Source organism: Acinonyx jubatus, chromosome A2, assembly GCF_027475565.1.
Source record: "Acinonyx jubatus isolate Ajub_Pintada_27869175 chromosome A2, VMU_Ajub_asm_v1.0, whole genome shotgun sequence".
Classification (NCBI taxonomy): domain Eukaryota; kingdom Metazoa; phylum Chordata; class Mammalia; order Carnivora; family Felidae; genus Acinonyx; species Acinonyx jubatus.
Window position 1 is genome coordinate 58,643,365 of NC_069383.1, and position 16,702 is coordinate 58,660,066.

General features: G+C 38.7%; 1 pseudogene; it reads left to right on the forward strand.

Annotated features, from left to right (window-relative positions):
• LOC106984141 (histone H3.3-like) overlaps positions 1-15,425 on the forward strand; it is a 61,105-nt pseudogene extending 45,680 nt beyond the window's left edge.
• The last annotated feature ends 1,277 nt before the right edge of the window (positions 15,426-16,702 follow it).

Here is a 16,702-nt window from a genome sequence, read left to right on the forward strand (position 1 = left end):
TAATCTTCAACTTCATTTTCCTATGCCATACACAAAAATAAATTCAAAATAGAAGAAATACCTAAATGTCACACAGGAAACCATCAAAATCTTAGAGGGGAATACAGGTGTCAACCTCTTTGACCTCGGCCAGAACAACTTCATACTAGACATGTCACCAAAGGCAAGGGAAACAAAAGCAAATGTCCACTCCTGGGACTTTCATCTCAACAAGATAAAAAGCGAAGGAAACAATCAACAAAAGTAGAAGGCAGCCTATGGAATGGGAGAACATATTTGTTAACAATGTATCTGATAAAGGGTTAGTGTCCAAAAATCTATGAAGAACTTAATCAAACTCAACACCCAAAACCAAATAACCCAGTTAAGAAATGGGCAGAAGACATGAATTGACATTTTACCAAAGAACACATCCAGATGGCCAACAAACCCAAGACAAGATGCTCAACATCACTTATTATCAGGGAAATACAAATCAAAACCACAGTGAGTTATCACCTCACACCTTTTAGAGTGGCTAAAATTAACAACACAGGAAACAACAGATGTTAGTAAGGATGTGGAGAAAGTGGAGAACTCTCTTACATTGTTGATGGGAATGCAAACTGGTACAGCCATTCCAGAGAACAATATGGTAGTTCCCCAAGAAATAAATAATAGAACGATCCTATGATCCAACTGGACTACTAAGTATTTACCCAAAGGATACAAAAATACAGATTCAAAGGGGTACATGCACCCAGTATTTATAGTAGTGTTATTATAGCAACATTATCAATGATAGCTGAACTATGGAAAAAGACCAAGTGTCCATCGACTGATGAATGGATAAAGATGTGGGAAATATATATAGGAGTATTATTCGGGCATCAAAAAGAATGAAATCTTCCCATTTGCAATGATGGGGATGGAGCTAGAAGGTATTAGGCTAACCAAAGTAAGTGAATCAGAGAAAGACAAATACCATATGATTTCATTCATATGTGGAATTTAGGAAACAAAACAGATGAACATACGCGAAGGGGAAAAAAGAGAGAGGGTGGAAACAAATGGTAAGAGTCTCTTAAGACAGAGAACAAACTGAGTGTCAATGGACAGAGATGGGTGGGGGATGGGACAAATAAACCCAGAAAATGTGCTCCTGGAATTTGGGTCACTTTCTCCTAGAGGTGAATCTCCCTTCCACTAAGAAGAAGCTGGATAGAAAACAGAACAAGAAGAGTTTTTGACAGATTCGAAGGACTAAGATGACAAAAATGATAAAATGTCCAAAAGAGGAAATGGAAAATCTGAGTATTTGCCTTAAAGAAATTTAATCTGTAATGAAAAACCTTCACACAAAGAAATAAGAATGCTTTGGTGGCTTTACTGGAGAATATCTTGTAATGTCATTTAAAGAGGCATGAGGTTATTATTGTAGATTAAAGAACGTTACAGGCATATACTTAAATGTAATGTACTACCCTTGATTGAATTGTCAATGAGAAAAAAAATAATAAAGATATTTTGGAGACAAAAAAAAAGTAATTAAAGTGTAACTTAAAATAATTTGCATACAATTACGTGAATTCAAGTCTCAACTAAGGTGCCAAAATTCTTGCAAATTTCCTAGGTTCCAATCATGCCTCCTTCGTTAATGTCATGTTTAAATCAGTCACCTATTGATGACACTCATACTGGCTCCCCACGTTTTCTACCCCACACAAATAAAAGCCATTGCTCTTTGTTTAGAGCTACCGGTCCGATGTTTTGTCCTATTTCTCTTCAATAGGACAAGTTGACTCAGGTACCTTTCTTCTACTGATCCCCTTGCCCATCTCCAAACTCCATTATCATAAACCCACTATTAGCATGGACGAGCTATCTAGCAGAAAGGGGCAGGAAGTACAGATTTTATATATAGCACAAGATTTAAGCATGTGGCCTTCCTCTCCATTTGCATTCCATGTAAGTCGTGTTAATTATAACATCTCTTTCCCCTTGCTTCTCTCTGTGTGTTGAGAGAAGCCATAATAGGAGCTCCTCAGTTTGGTCTGTGACACTTTTCATACTCCGACCTCTAAACTCATTTGCGGGTATCGTACTTAAAACTACCATAGCATCAAGGTAATTTCACATTTTGAGAAGAGTACAACTAACTTATACCATGAAATCCATAAATGTATGATGGTACCAATCATAAGAAATAAAACTGTCAAGGAATTGGAACAAAAAGTATGCAGCTATCAGTGAAATTTAAAGAAACAAACTAAGTAAATGTGGGTAAAGAATACTAAACTGTGGAATTAAAAGAAATTAATTTTTGTATAGTGTAAAATACAGCATATTGTGACATCAGTGCCTTCCTCACGTTGGTAGACAAGGTCCCTAATTATGAAGATCATCATTAATTCTTGAAGCAATAGTAACTAAGTATATGTTCATAGTTTTAACATTTTATGACACATCTATACTTTTGGCTGTGAACATAATTATTGAAACAGCTTGGCAGAAGCAGATTGAGACATATTTAGGTATTTCATTCTTTCCAGTTATAAAAAATTAGCAATTCTAAGGCATGCTAATGTAAAGATTAATATAACCTGGATAACTTAGTTGTAAGTTTGGTTGTGAATCATCAAGATAATACTGAGATGCGCAAGAACAGTTTCAATAATTACAGCAGATTCAAAACAATACTAAAATCACTAGTCTGAGATATGTCATACATCCATTTCTTTTCAGAGAAGAAAACCAACAAAATCCAAACCATCAATAAAATATCAAATAAGAGTTGGACAATTACTACAGGATCACAATCTAGCCATTGCAAATGATGCAGAAACACCTTGCACATGACAGCAGCCTGCTCTCTAGACCATACCATCTGGTCTTCTTTCTCTGACCAAATAAATTCAACAGTTTTCATATAATGCAAGCTGGTATATTATCAAGTGAGACAAAGAAAGCAGTGTTCAAGACACCTTAAATTGTGTTTATCTCTAACACTGAGAAGCCCACTTGTATCTCCATCATCAATATACTCCCCAGCATCACCAAAGTAATGTACTTGTGTCAGATACTCATCTTTCTAAATCTTCAGTAAACCATTAAGCTCATAATGCCCAAAAGAACCTTGAGAGGGGGTGAGTCCAGGCCTCCATCACAGCTTGAGGAAGAAAGAGTTACAGAAATGCACAGACCAATCTTCCCTCCAGATCTTTCCCACTTTTTCCCCAGGTCCAAACTCCCCATCACTAAAACCACTCCCATTCAAACTCTGTCAGTAGAGACCATTATCAACAGGGAAGCAAGACTGAACTTTGGTACTTGTTTTGGGAGTCTAAACCAGAGATCCTGTGGACCCTTGGTAAGTTGAGTTATATACACATGAAGCTGATACTCAATCCAATACTGCCATTCCAGTTGTTACTATGTTCAATTACTTCATAAGTTTGATTCATAAATAGCTGCTTCATGAAATGCTCATCACCAGCCCTACCCCACATACAAATGGAACACTCTTTTTCCCCCTAGAACCCTCAGACATCACTTGAGTTAGCATCCATTTGACTCATCAATACATACGACATTAGAGTCATTAATACTCTTAATCTATTCCAATGGTGTTTGCCAATGCATACACATGGGAAAATTAATTTAATACATCTCTTAGGAGTATGAACTTTTCAGACTTTTCAGTTGACCGTGTTGCCTAACAATTAAGGGAAACATTAGATGGGCTCCATTCTCTCCAACTGTTTACAAATATTTTCCTTAAACAAATGTGAATGTATCTGATAACGATACACTTAGCACACAAATGGCAGTGACGTGGAAGAAAAAAAAAACCTTCCAAGTAGGAAATAAATTTTTAATTTAAGGTCATTGAATCTTAATTTCAATCTTTAAGGTCAATGGTTGATAACATCTTCATCAAGCAAAACGTCTTTTGAAACATCCAATAAGTTATGTAATTAAAATATACTTAAAGCTTAAACTTAAAATCTTCCTTTAAGTAATTTTAAGAATTAGACTCTTAAGGTGAGCTGGTCTATGAAAATCTCATTCATAACAAATTAAAATTATCTTGTTTGAAAATTCCTGGCAGCCTCTGTCAGTTTCACCATCAGTTAGGGGAAGAAACAGCAAGATATGCAAAGTAGTCAGCAAGTATTTCTTACGAGTTTTAGGAAAATGGATGCTTTTACATCTATTAGGATGTTCTTTTCTTTCCATGACAATGTGAATATGCAAACCTTGAAGTCATAGGTTCTTCTCCAGATACTTCACACCACAATTTAAATGTGTATCTTTCTTCCTCCATATTACAATTCCACTTTGCTACTCCTTTGCTTGCTCTGCTTTCCCTTGATTGTAGTGACACCTAATGTCAGAACTAGAGAATGTATTCAGCTCAGCCTTTGTAGTTTCCCAACTACCTGGACTGGTCAGGTTATAATCTCACCCTCTCAGCAGACAACATTCACTAAAGTAACTTGGTGAGCCATGAAAACATGATGAAGACACAATTAAATTTGCTTAAAATAAAAGTGGAGTTAGTACTTGAAACCTGTGAATCATCTTTTTTTTATACAATTTTGGAAAATCCCTAAACATATGTGAATTTTTGAAAATTCACATCCACTACTTTTATTGATAAAGAGTTTTCTTACTTAGTTTCTGGACTTAGTGGGCCCATGTGAAGAACAGTTATAGTAATAAGTAAGGAAACTAATATTGGGAATTCATCCAACATTTTTTTTATATGCATTTATCATCTCTCCCAAAAAGAGACCAACTTGACATTGGTAGTTTCTATGTCATCTCCAGTAACAATTACAGGAGCCTGGTCCACAGTAGAACAACATGTCTGGGAAGGCAGAGTTCCCCTTCTGTCACTTTTCAGGTCCTCACTCATTCATTCTTACTCATTCAGGTCCTCACTCATTCATTCTTATTCATTCTTACAAGTCTGTAAGATGAACGTTATCATTTTCGCTACTGATATTAATGATTTAACTTGGGTTGCAGTGGCTACGAATGAGGTATTTGAACCTAGACATTCTGGGCCTGGAGCAGGACAATGGGAAGGTGGGTACAGAGGATATACGGCTCCATGATCATTATTTCTCAAATGAGTTCTGTAAGTCATCAGTTGTCATGACAATTGTTAAGGCAATGATGAGAATGTTAGATGAAGCATGATCAAATACATGATTAAAATCAGTGGTCCCATTGTAAAGAAGACAGTAAAAGGGGAAATTCCCCTTGCAGGTTTTTGCTTTCTCTCCAATCAGCCCTGGAGACTGAGGTCCCCAAAATGGCCCATTAATGGGTCCATTCTTCCAGATGTTAGAACCTGTCTATTATTCACTAGGGCCTCCACTCTTAAGCACTATGTGTCATGTCTCCCTTAATGGGGAAAACATAAAATTTGGGTTGAAAAGATATAAGTTTGAGCCACCTAATGTGAGCCTGGCCAAGTCACTGAACCCATTTTAGGCTCAATTTAAAGTGAGGTAAATGACATCTTTCAAATCAAGATGGCAACTGAAGTCCATATTCTTCCAAACTCTCCTCTGAGTACTACAGGGAAAAAAAAAAAAAAATCATTCCTTCTTGGGAACTACAAAAAGGTGCAGTTAGCCAAACTGAAAATTCAAGTACACTCAAGATCAGAGTGAGAGAGGATTGATATGCCTATTATCAAGGTGTGCCTTCAAGGCAAAACTGAAAGGAACCCCCATCCAGGAGATTTGCAGTAAGTCCTGCACATAGGCTTAGTCATGACATGGTAGGTGGGAGTAAATTTAAATTCTGCTGGAGTTTTCACGAAGTGCAATCAAACTTTGAATCTTCATAGAGTGGGAAGCCACAAAGACACTCACTGTATAAATCTGGCCCAAGATGCCAGCTTAAGAAACAGAGGACACTCCTAAGGTTTAATATCTGGCTTGATACACCTCTACCAAGTCATCTTACTTTATTTACTTTACTAATCCACACTCTCTCCAGTTCTTCAGTGGAGCCAGCTGTCCCACACATCATCCAGGAGCCCTGTCCCTATTTGCTCCCCAGACCCACTACTTACTCCTCTCTTCCTCTCCTGTATGGGAGGAAAAATGCTGTGCCTACAGGACCCACAGGGCAAGTACCAAGGAATAAGTCTCTTTTTTATCCATATTGTTGAAAAAAAAAAAAAAAACAATTGTTTACAAAGTGTTTGGTTGTAGTATCCTCAAGACTTAGAAACTTGAGAGGCTTAAAGGAAATGAGAGGGATATTATTTTGTACCGGAAAATGTAATCATTCTTGACATAACAAGAATCCATAGGTTGCAGATGCTGAACATGAGCAGCTTATGAAAACCCTATGTGTTTAAAATGTTTGATATAAAATAACACTGCTCACTAACGAATTCTGGAGATATCTACTCCTTTAAACCAAAGAGTCTGTTTTTTTTTCCAGAAAACACTATTTTTTAAATTATTTGCTCTACAGGATTTAGAAAATACAGATGGATAAATATTCTCTCCAGGTCATTCTTTCTCTTTCATTTAGTGAATAGTTGCATAAGTACCTATTCTGATATGGTACAATATTATTAGTAAATGAAAATGGTATGTTCAGAGGTATTGACAGAACGGCATCATTTGTGTTAATATAAAAATTTAATAGGCAAGTTTATATAAACCTGAAAGGCCACCAAAAACACTACTAGAACTGATAAATTGATTCAGTAAGGACGCAGAATACAAAATCAGTATACAGAAATCCATGGCATTTCTATTCACTAATAAGGAGATAGAAGAGAAATTAAGGTAACAATACCATTTATAATTACACCAAGTATAATAAAATACTTAGAAATAAACTTTTTTTTCAATGTTTATTTATTTTTGAGACAGAGAGAGACAGAGCATGAACGGGCGAGGGTCAGAGAGAGGGAGCCACAGAATTCGAAACAGGCTCCAGGCTCCGAGCCGTCAGCACAGAGCCCGACGCGGGGCTCGAACTCACGGACCACGAGATCACGACCTGAGCCGAAGTTGGCTGCTCAACCGACTGAGCCACCCAGGCGCCCCAGAAATAAACTTAACTAAGGAGGTTTAAGACCTGTACTCTGAAAACTATCAAACATTGATGAAAGAAACTGAAGATGACACAAATGGCAAGATGTTCATGTTCATGGATTCGAAGAATAAATATTGTTAAAATATCCATACTACCCAAAGCAATCTAGAGATTTAATGCAATCCCTATCAAAAGAATGCAACTAGAGGTATCCTAATTCCAGGTGTAGTAATCAAAAGGCACAAAAATAGACACGGAGATCGATGGCAGAGAATAGCGAGTCCAGAAATAAACCTAAAATTATGTGGTCAATTAACCTTTGACAACAAAGGAAATAATATGCAATGGGAAAAAAAAACTGTCTCTTTAACAAACAGTGGGGGGAGAACTGAACAGCTACATGCAAAAGAATAAACTGGAGCACTTTCTTCCATCCTATAAAAAAATAAACTCAAAATGGATTAAGGACCTAAACCTGAGACCTGAGACCATAAAAATCCTAGAGGAGAGCAAAGGCAGTAACTTCTCTGACACTGGCCAGAGCAACATCGTTCTAGGTATGTCTCCTGAGGCCAGGGAAACAAAAGCAACAACTATTAGGACTACATCAAAACAAAACATTTCTGCACAGCATAGGAAACAATCAATAAAACTAAAATATAATCTGAATGAGGGAAGATATTTGCAATGACATACCTCATCAAGGGTTAGTATCCAAAATCAAGACACAAATGTATACACACACACACACACACACACACACACAGGAATGTTACTCAACCATAAGAAAGAAAGAAATCTTCTCATTTGCCACAATGTGGATAAATCTAGAGGGTATAATGCTAAGGGAGACAAGTCAGAGAAAAAACAGTATCATATGATTTTACTCATATATGGAATTTAAGAAACAAAACCAATGAACAAAGGAAAAACAAAGAGACAAACCAAAAAGCAAACTATTTAGAGTCTGTGGAGAGCAGACTGATGGTTATCAGAGGGGAGGTAGGTGGACGGATGGGCCAAAAAGGTGATGGGAATTAAAGAGTACATTCATCATGACGAACACTCAGTAACGTATAGAATTATAGAATCGCTACATTGTACATCTGAAACTAACACTGTATGTTAACCATACTGGAATTAAAATTTTTAAAATAAAAAGTAAAAAATTATCATAGGTAGGTATATACAGAGATGATAGTGAATGATAAATGGGGACATTCTTGAATATAGAGAAGGTATTTCTGGAAGAAAGCCTGAGAAGTTGGTAGTAACTATTGCCTCTAAGGAAGAGACCCATGCCCTGCAATATGTAAGAGGCAGACCTATGTTCCACTGTTCATCTTTCATACTGTTTATTTTCTCTCAGTTCAAGACTGACAAACTCAAACAGCCAGATGGACACAGGCATGCAAATACATACACACATTATAAATGGATAGGTAATTTTAACCCTACATTCAATTTATGTGACCAAATAATTTTGTAAAAATGTGGTTATTGCCCTGGAAAGAATGAACCCTAAGTGGTACTATCTTGATTTTTTAAAAATATTTATTTACTTGGATAAATTTATATTTTGTTCCCCAATGGAAAGAAATTGAAAAACCTACAACAGCTTGGAAATTTAATATAACATTTTAAATAATTATAAAAAGAAACCATTTATACTGCATGTTTCATAGGATAAAATTTGCTTTTGAAGAAGTGACTCTAACTGAAATGAAGCATTTGAGATCATTTCTCAGTAAGACTAACTATGATTCTAAGATTCAAAAGATTATCCTCCACTGAAATAAAATTTCTCAAACTTACCAGGTAACCAAGCACCTATGGAAAGAGTATTTTCTTAATTAAAAATAATAGAGTCGAATTTTCCTGGCAGCCGCCGCCTACCGACTGTAGCTCGCAGAGCTCCAGCAAAGAAGAATGGGGGCGTCAGTAAGGAGGTTTCTGGAAAAAATCATGTTCAGGCGGAGGGAAGATGGTGGCGTAGGAGAACGCTGGGCTCACCGCGCGTCCTGCTGATCACTTAGATTCCACCTACACCTGCCGAAATAACCCAGAAAACCGCCAGAAGACTAGCAGAATGGAGTCTCCGGAGCCAAGCGCAGACTAGAGGCCCACGGAAGAGGGTAGGAAGGGCGGCGAGGCGGTGCGCGCTCCACGGACTGGCGGGAGGGAGCCGGGGCAGGGGGGCGGCTCGCCGGCCAAGCAGAGCCCCCGAGTCTGGCTTGCAAAAGCGGAGGGGCCTGACGGACTGTGTTCCGACAGCAAGCGCGACTTAGCGTCTGGGAGGTCATAAGTGAACAGCTCTGCTCGGAAAGCGGGAAGGCTGGAGGACAAAGGGAGGGAGAGCTGCTGAGCCCCCGGACGACAGAGCTCAGTTTGGTGGGGATCAAAGGCGCTCGCCAGCGCCATCTCCCCCGCCCATCCCCCAGCCAAAATCCCAAAGGGATCCAGTTCCTGCCAGGGAACTTGCTCGCTCTGCGCAAACACCCAACTCTGTGCTTCTGCGGAGCCAAACCTCCAGCAGCGGATCTGACTCCCTCCCGCTGCCACAGGGCCCCTCCTGAAGTGGATCACCTAAGGAGAAGCGAGCTAAGCCTGCTCCTCCTGCCCCTGTGCACCTTGCCTACCCACCCCACCTAATACGCCAGATCCCCAGCATCACAAGCCTGGCAGTGTGCAAGTAGCTCAGACGGGCCACGCCACCCCACAGTGAATCCCACCCCTAGGAGAGGGGAAGAGAAGGCACACACCAGTCTGACTGTGGCCCCTGCGGTGGGCTGGGGGCAGACATCAGGTCGGACTGCGGCCCCGCCCACCAACTCCAGTTATACACCACAGCACAGGGGAAGTGCCCTGCAGGTCCTCACCATGCCAGGGACTATCCAAAATGACCAAGCGGAAGAATTCCCCTCAGAAGAATCTCCAGGAAATAACAACAGCTAATGAGCTGATCAAAAAGGATTTAAATAATATAACAGAAAGTGAATTTAGAATAATAGTCATGAAATTAATCGCTGGGCTTGAAAACAGTATAGAGGACAGCAGAGAATCTCTTGCTACAGAGATCAAGGGACTAAGGAACAGTCACGAGGAGCTGAAAAACGCTTTAAACGAAATGCAAAACAAAATGGAAACCACCACGGCTCGGAATGAAGAGGCAGAGGAGAGAATAGGTGAACTAGAAGATAAAGTTATGGAAAAAGAGGAAGCTGAGAAAAAGAGAGAGAAAAAAATCCAAGAGTATGAGGGGAAAATTAGAGAACTAAGTGATACACTAAAAAGAAATAATATACGCATAATTGGTATCCCAGAGGAGGAAGAGAGAGGGAAAGGTGCTGAAGGGGTACTTGAAGAAGTAATAGCTGAGAACTTCCCTGAACTGGGGAAGGAAAAAGGCATTGAAATCCAAGAGGCAAAGAGAACTCCCTTCAGACGTAACTTGAATCGATCTTCTGCACGACATATCATAGTGAAACTGGCAAAATACAAGGATAAAGAGAAAATTCTGAAAGCAGCAGGGGTAAACGTGCCCCCTCACATATAAAGGGAGACCTATAAGACTCGTGACTGATCTCTCTTTTGAAACTTGGCAGGCCAGAAAGAATTGGCACGAGATTTTCAGTGTGCTAGACAGAAAAAATATGCAGCCGAGAATCCTTTATCCAGCAAGTCTGTCATTTAGAATAGAAGGAGAGATAAAGGTCTTCCCAAACAAACAAAAACTGAAGGAATTTGTCACCACTAAACCAGACCTACAAGAGATCCTAAGGGGGACCCTGTGAGACAAAGTACCAGAGACATCACTACAAGCATAAAACATACAGACATCACAATGACTCTAAACCCGTATCTTTCTATAATAACACTGAATGTAAATGGATTAAATGCACCAACCAAAAGACATAGGGTATCAGAATGGATAAAAAAACAAGACCCATCTATTTGCTGTCTACAGGAGACTCATTTTAGACCTGAGGACACCTTTAGATTGAGAGTGAGGGGATGGAGAACTATTTATCATACTACTGGAAGCCAAAAGAAAGCTGGAGTAGCCATACTTATATCAGACAAACTAGACTTTAAATTAAAGGCTGTAACAAGAGATGAAGAAGGGCATTATATAATAGTTACAGGGTCTATCCATCAGGAAGAGCTAACAATTATAAATGTCTATGCGCCGAATACCGGAGCCCCCAAATATATAAAACAATTACTCATAAACATAAGCAACCTTATTGATAAGAATGTGGTCATTGCAGGGGACTTTAACACCCCACTTACAGAAATGGATAGATCATCTAGACACACAGTCAATAAAGAAACAAGGGCCCTGAATGATACATTGGATCAGATGGACTTGACAGATATATTTAGAACTCTGCATCCCAAAGCAACAGAATATACTTTCTTCTCGAGTGCACATGGAACATTCTCCAAGATAGATCATATACTGGGTCACAAAACAGCCCTTCATAAGTTTACAAGAATTGAAATTATACCATGCATACTTTCAGACCACAATGCTATGAAGCTTGAAATCAACCACAGGAAAAAGTCTGGAAAACCTCCAAAAGCATGGAGGTTAAAGAACACCCTACTAACGAATGAGTGGGTCAACCAGGCAATTAGAGAAGAAATTAAAAAATATATGGAAACAAACGAAAATGAAAATACAACAATCCAAACGCTTTGGGACACAGCGAAGGCAGTCCTGAGAGGAAAATACATTGCAATCCAGGCCTATCTCAAGAAACAAGAAAAATCCCAAATACAAAATCTAACAGGACACCTAAAGGAAATAGAAGCAGAACAGCAAAGGCAGCCTAACCCCAGCCGAAGAAGAGAAATAATAAAGATCAGAGCAGAAATAAACAATATAGAATCTAAAAAAACCGTAGAGCAGATCAACGAAACCAAGAGTTGGTTTTTTGAAAAAATAAACAAAATTGATAAACCTCTAGCCAGGCTTCTCAAAAAGAAAAGAAAGATGACCCAAATAGATAAAATCATGAATGAAAATGGAATTATTACAACCAACCCCTCAGAGATACAAGCAATTATCAGGGAATACTATGAAAAATTATATGCTAACAAACTGGACAACCTGGAAGAAATGGACAAATTCCTAAACACCCACACGCTTCCAAAACTCAACCAGGAGGAAATAGAAAGCTTGAACAGACCCATAACCAGCGAAGAAATTGAATCAGTCATCAAAAATCTCCCAACAAATAAGACTCCAGGACCAGATGGCTTCCCAGGGGAGTTCTACCAGACGTTTAAAGCAGAGATAATACCTATCCTTCTCAAGCTATTCCAAGAAATAGAAAGGGAAGGAAAACTTCCAGACTCATTCTATGAAGCCAGTATTACTTTGATTCCTAAACCAGACAGAGACCCAGTAAAAAAAGAGAACTACAGGCCAATATCCCTGATGAATATGGATGCAAACATTCTCAATAAGATACTAGCAAATCGAATTCAACGACATATAAAAATAATTATTCACCATGATCAAGTGGGATTCATTCCTGGGATGCAGGGCTGGTTCAACATTCGCAAATCAATCAACGTGATACATCACATTAACAAAAAAAAAGAGAAGAACCATATGATCCTGTCAATCGATGCAGAAAAGGCCTTTGACAAAATCCAGCACCCTTTCTTAATAAAAACCCTTGAGAAAGTCGGGATAGAAGGAACATACTTCAAGATCATAAAAGCCATTTATGAAAAGCCCACAGCTCACATCATCCTCAATGGGGAAAAACTGAGAGCTTTTTCCCTGAGATCAGGAACACGACAGGGATGCCCACTCTCATCGCTGTTGTTTAACATAGTGCTGGAAGTTCTAGCATCAGCAATCAGACAACAAAAGGAAATCAAAGGCATCAAAATTGGCAAAGATGAAGTCAAGCTTTCGCTTTTTGCAGATGACATGATATTATACATGGAAAATCCGATAGACTCCACCAAAAGTCTGCTAGAACTGATACATGAATTCAGCAAAGTTGCAGGATACAAAATCAATGTACAGAAATCAGTTGCATTCTTATACACTAACAATGAAGCAACAGAAAGACAAATAAAGAAACTGATCCCATTCACAATTGCACCAAGAAGCATAAAATACCTAGGAATAAATCTAACCAAAGATGTAAAGGATCTGTATGCTGAAAACTATAGAAAGCTTATGAAGGTAATTGAAGAAGATTTAAAGAAATGGAAAGACATTCCCTGCTCATGGATTGGAAGAATAAATATTGTCAAAATGTCAATACTACCCAAAGCTATCTACACATTCAATGCAATCGCAATCAAAATTGCACCAGCATTCTTCTCGAAACTAGAACAAGCAATCCTAAAATTCATATGGAACCACAAAAGGCCCCGAATAGCCACAGTAATTTTGAAGAAGAAGACCAAAGCAGGAGGCATCACAATCCCAGACTTCAGCCTCTACTACAAAGCTGTCATCATCAAGACAGCATGATATTGGCACAAAAACAGACACATAGACCAATGGAATAGAATAGAAACCCCAGAACTAGACCCACAAACGTATGGCCAACTCAGCTTTGACAAAGCAGGAAAGAACATCCAATGGAAAAAAGACAGTCTCTTTAACAAATGGTGCTGGGAGAACTGGACAGCAACATGCAGAAGGTTGAAACTAGACCACTTTCTCACACCATTCACAAAAATAAACTCAAAATGGATAAAGGACCTGAATGTGAGACAGGAAACCATCAAAACCTTAGAGGAGAAAGCAGGAAAAGACCTCTCTGACCTCAGCCGTAGCAATCTCTTACTCGACACATCCCCCAAAGGGAAGGGAATTAAAAGCAAAAGTGAATTACTGGGACCTTATGAAGATAAAAAGCTTCTGCACAGCAAAGGAAACAACCAACAAAACTAAAAGGCAACCAACGGAATGGGAAAAGATATTTGCAAATGACATATCGGACAAAGGGCTAGTATCCAAAATCTATAAAGAGCTCACCAAACTCCACACCCGAAAAACAAATAACCCAGTGAAGAAATGGGCAGAAAACATGAATAGACACTTTTCTAACGAAGACATCCAGATGGCCAACAGGCACATGAAAAGATGCTCAATGTCGCTCCTTATCAGGGAAATACAAATCAAAACCACACTCAGGTATCACCTCACGCCAGTCAGAGTGGCCAAAATGAACAAATCAGGAGACTATAGATGCTGGAGAGGATGTGGAGAAACAGGAACCCTCTTGCACTGTTGGTGGGAATGCAAATTGGTGCAGCCGCTCTGGAAAGCAGTGTGGAGGTTCCTCAGAAAATTAAAAATAGACCTACCCTATGACCCAGCAATAGCACTGCTAGGAATTTATCCAAGGGATACAGGATAACTGATGCATAGGGGCACTTTTACCCCAATGTTTATAGCAGCACTCTCAACAATAGCCAAATTATGGAAAGAGCCTAAATGTCCATCAACTGATGAATGGATAAAGAAATTGTGGTTTATATACACAATGGAATACTACGTGGCAATGAGAAAAAATGAAATATGGCCTTTTGTAGCAACGTGGATGGAACTGGAGAGTGTGATGCTAAATGAAATAAGCCATACAGAGAAAGACAGATACCATATGGTTTCACTCTTAATCGGATCCTGAGAAACTTAACAGGAACCCATGGGGGAGGGGAAGGAAAAAAAAAAAAAAAGAGGTTAGAGTGGGAGAGAGCCAAAGCATAAGAGACTGTTAAAAACTGAGAACAAACTGAGGGTTGATGGGGGGTGGGAGGGAGGAGAGGGTGGGTGATGGGTATTGAGGAGGGCCCCTTTTGGGATGAGCACTGGGTGTTGTATGGAAACCAATTTGACAATAAATTTCATATATTAAATAAATAAATAAATAAATAAATAAATAAATAAATAAATAAAAATTAAAAAAAAAATTAAAAAAAGGAGGTTTCTGTACCATGGCTCGTAGACTGCCTGCAAATCGACCGGTGGTAAAGCACCGAGGAAGCAACTGGCTACAAAAGCCGCTGGCAAGAGTGCGCCCTCTACTGGAAGGGTGAAGAAACCTCATCATTACAAGCCCAGTCTTGTGGCACTCCGCAAAATCAGTCAGAAGCCCCCGAACTTCTCCTCTGCAAACTTCCTTTCCAACGTCTGGGGCGAGAAATTGCTCAGGACTGCAAAACAGATCTGCGCTTCCAGAGCGTGGCTTTTCAGGATGCAAGGGAGGCCTACCTGGTGGGCCTCTTTGAAGATACCAACCCATGTGCTATCTATGCCAAACATGTAAGTAACAATTATGCCAAAAGACATCCAGCCAGCATGCCGCATACGTGGCGAACGTGCTTAAGCATCCACACTGATGGAAAACATTTCATTCTTTTAAAAAAAAATGGGTTGCAAATGGAAAAATAGGGAAGCGATATCAAGTATTGGCAGTTTTTCCATTTTCATTCGTGTGTGCATTTTTAATATAAATGCGGGGACATCAAGCATTCAGGCAAGTCAAAATGTTTCAGTGAACACATTTCAGCAGTTTAACTTTATAACAATTATAAATAAACCTGTTAAATTTTTCTGGACAATGCCAGCATTCGGATTTTTTTTTTTTTTTTAACAAGTAAATTTCTTTTTGGCGGCAACTAAATAGTGTCTGCAGCATTTTTATCATCCAGTAGATTCCATCCATTCACTATACTTTTCTAAATGAGTTGTCCTACATGCAAGCACAGGTTTTGTAATGCTGTCTGTCTTCTGTGCTGTTCCTGTAGGTTTGCTATTATGATACATTAAACTCGAAAGAAAGAAAGAAAGAAAGAAAGAAAGAAAGAAAGAAAGAAAGAAAGAAAGAAAGAAAGAAAGAAAGAAAGAGAAAGAAAGGGAGAGAAAGAAAGGAAAAATAGAGTCTACAGAGAAGTGCCACTTAAAACTTATGATAATTCTAACTGTATTAACCACAAGGAAAACTGAAGGTAATTGCTGTCATTTATATGAGAAAAAAGACCACATTGAAAAATAATTTCTGATGATATCAGAAAAAGAAATCTTCAGAAAACTACCAGGTACCTGGTGTAAGAGACAAATACTGTTAAGAATCCAATTAACGTAGGTGTGCCTGGCTGGATCAGTCAGGGAAGTATGTGACTCTTCGTCTCAGGGTTATCAGTTCAAGCCCCACTCAGGGTGTAGAGCCTACTTTAAGAAAAAAAAAAAACTGATTAATGTTCATATATACAAAGAATATTTTTTAAAATTTTGGTATAATGTACATGAATATATTTTAAGTAATTTTACTTTAGCAAATCATCATTAACTGAACAATTTGTGATGTGTTACGCAATAAAACCAATTTGGGCCAACAAACATTTTAAATTATTATTTTAAATTATACAATTCCAATGGCCTTTACTACTTCCTTTTATTCCCAGTGTCGTCCTTGTTTAGAGCACATAGTATATGATCACACTACTGGGTGAGAACCAAAGACATTAATCAGCTTAGATAACACGGGACCTGATTTTGTTACCTCTTAGGTAGTACCACCATCTCCGTATCTATTATGATAGATAACATGTGAGGAGTTTAATAGGATGTCAGAGTATTTTGAGATTTTTCCATCAATCACTA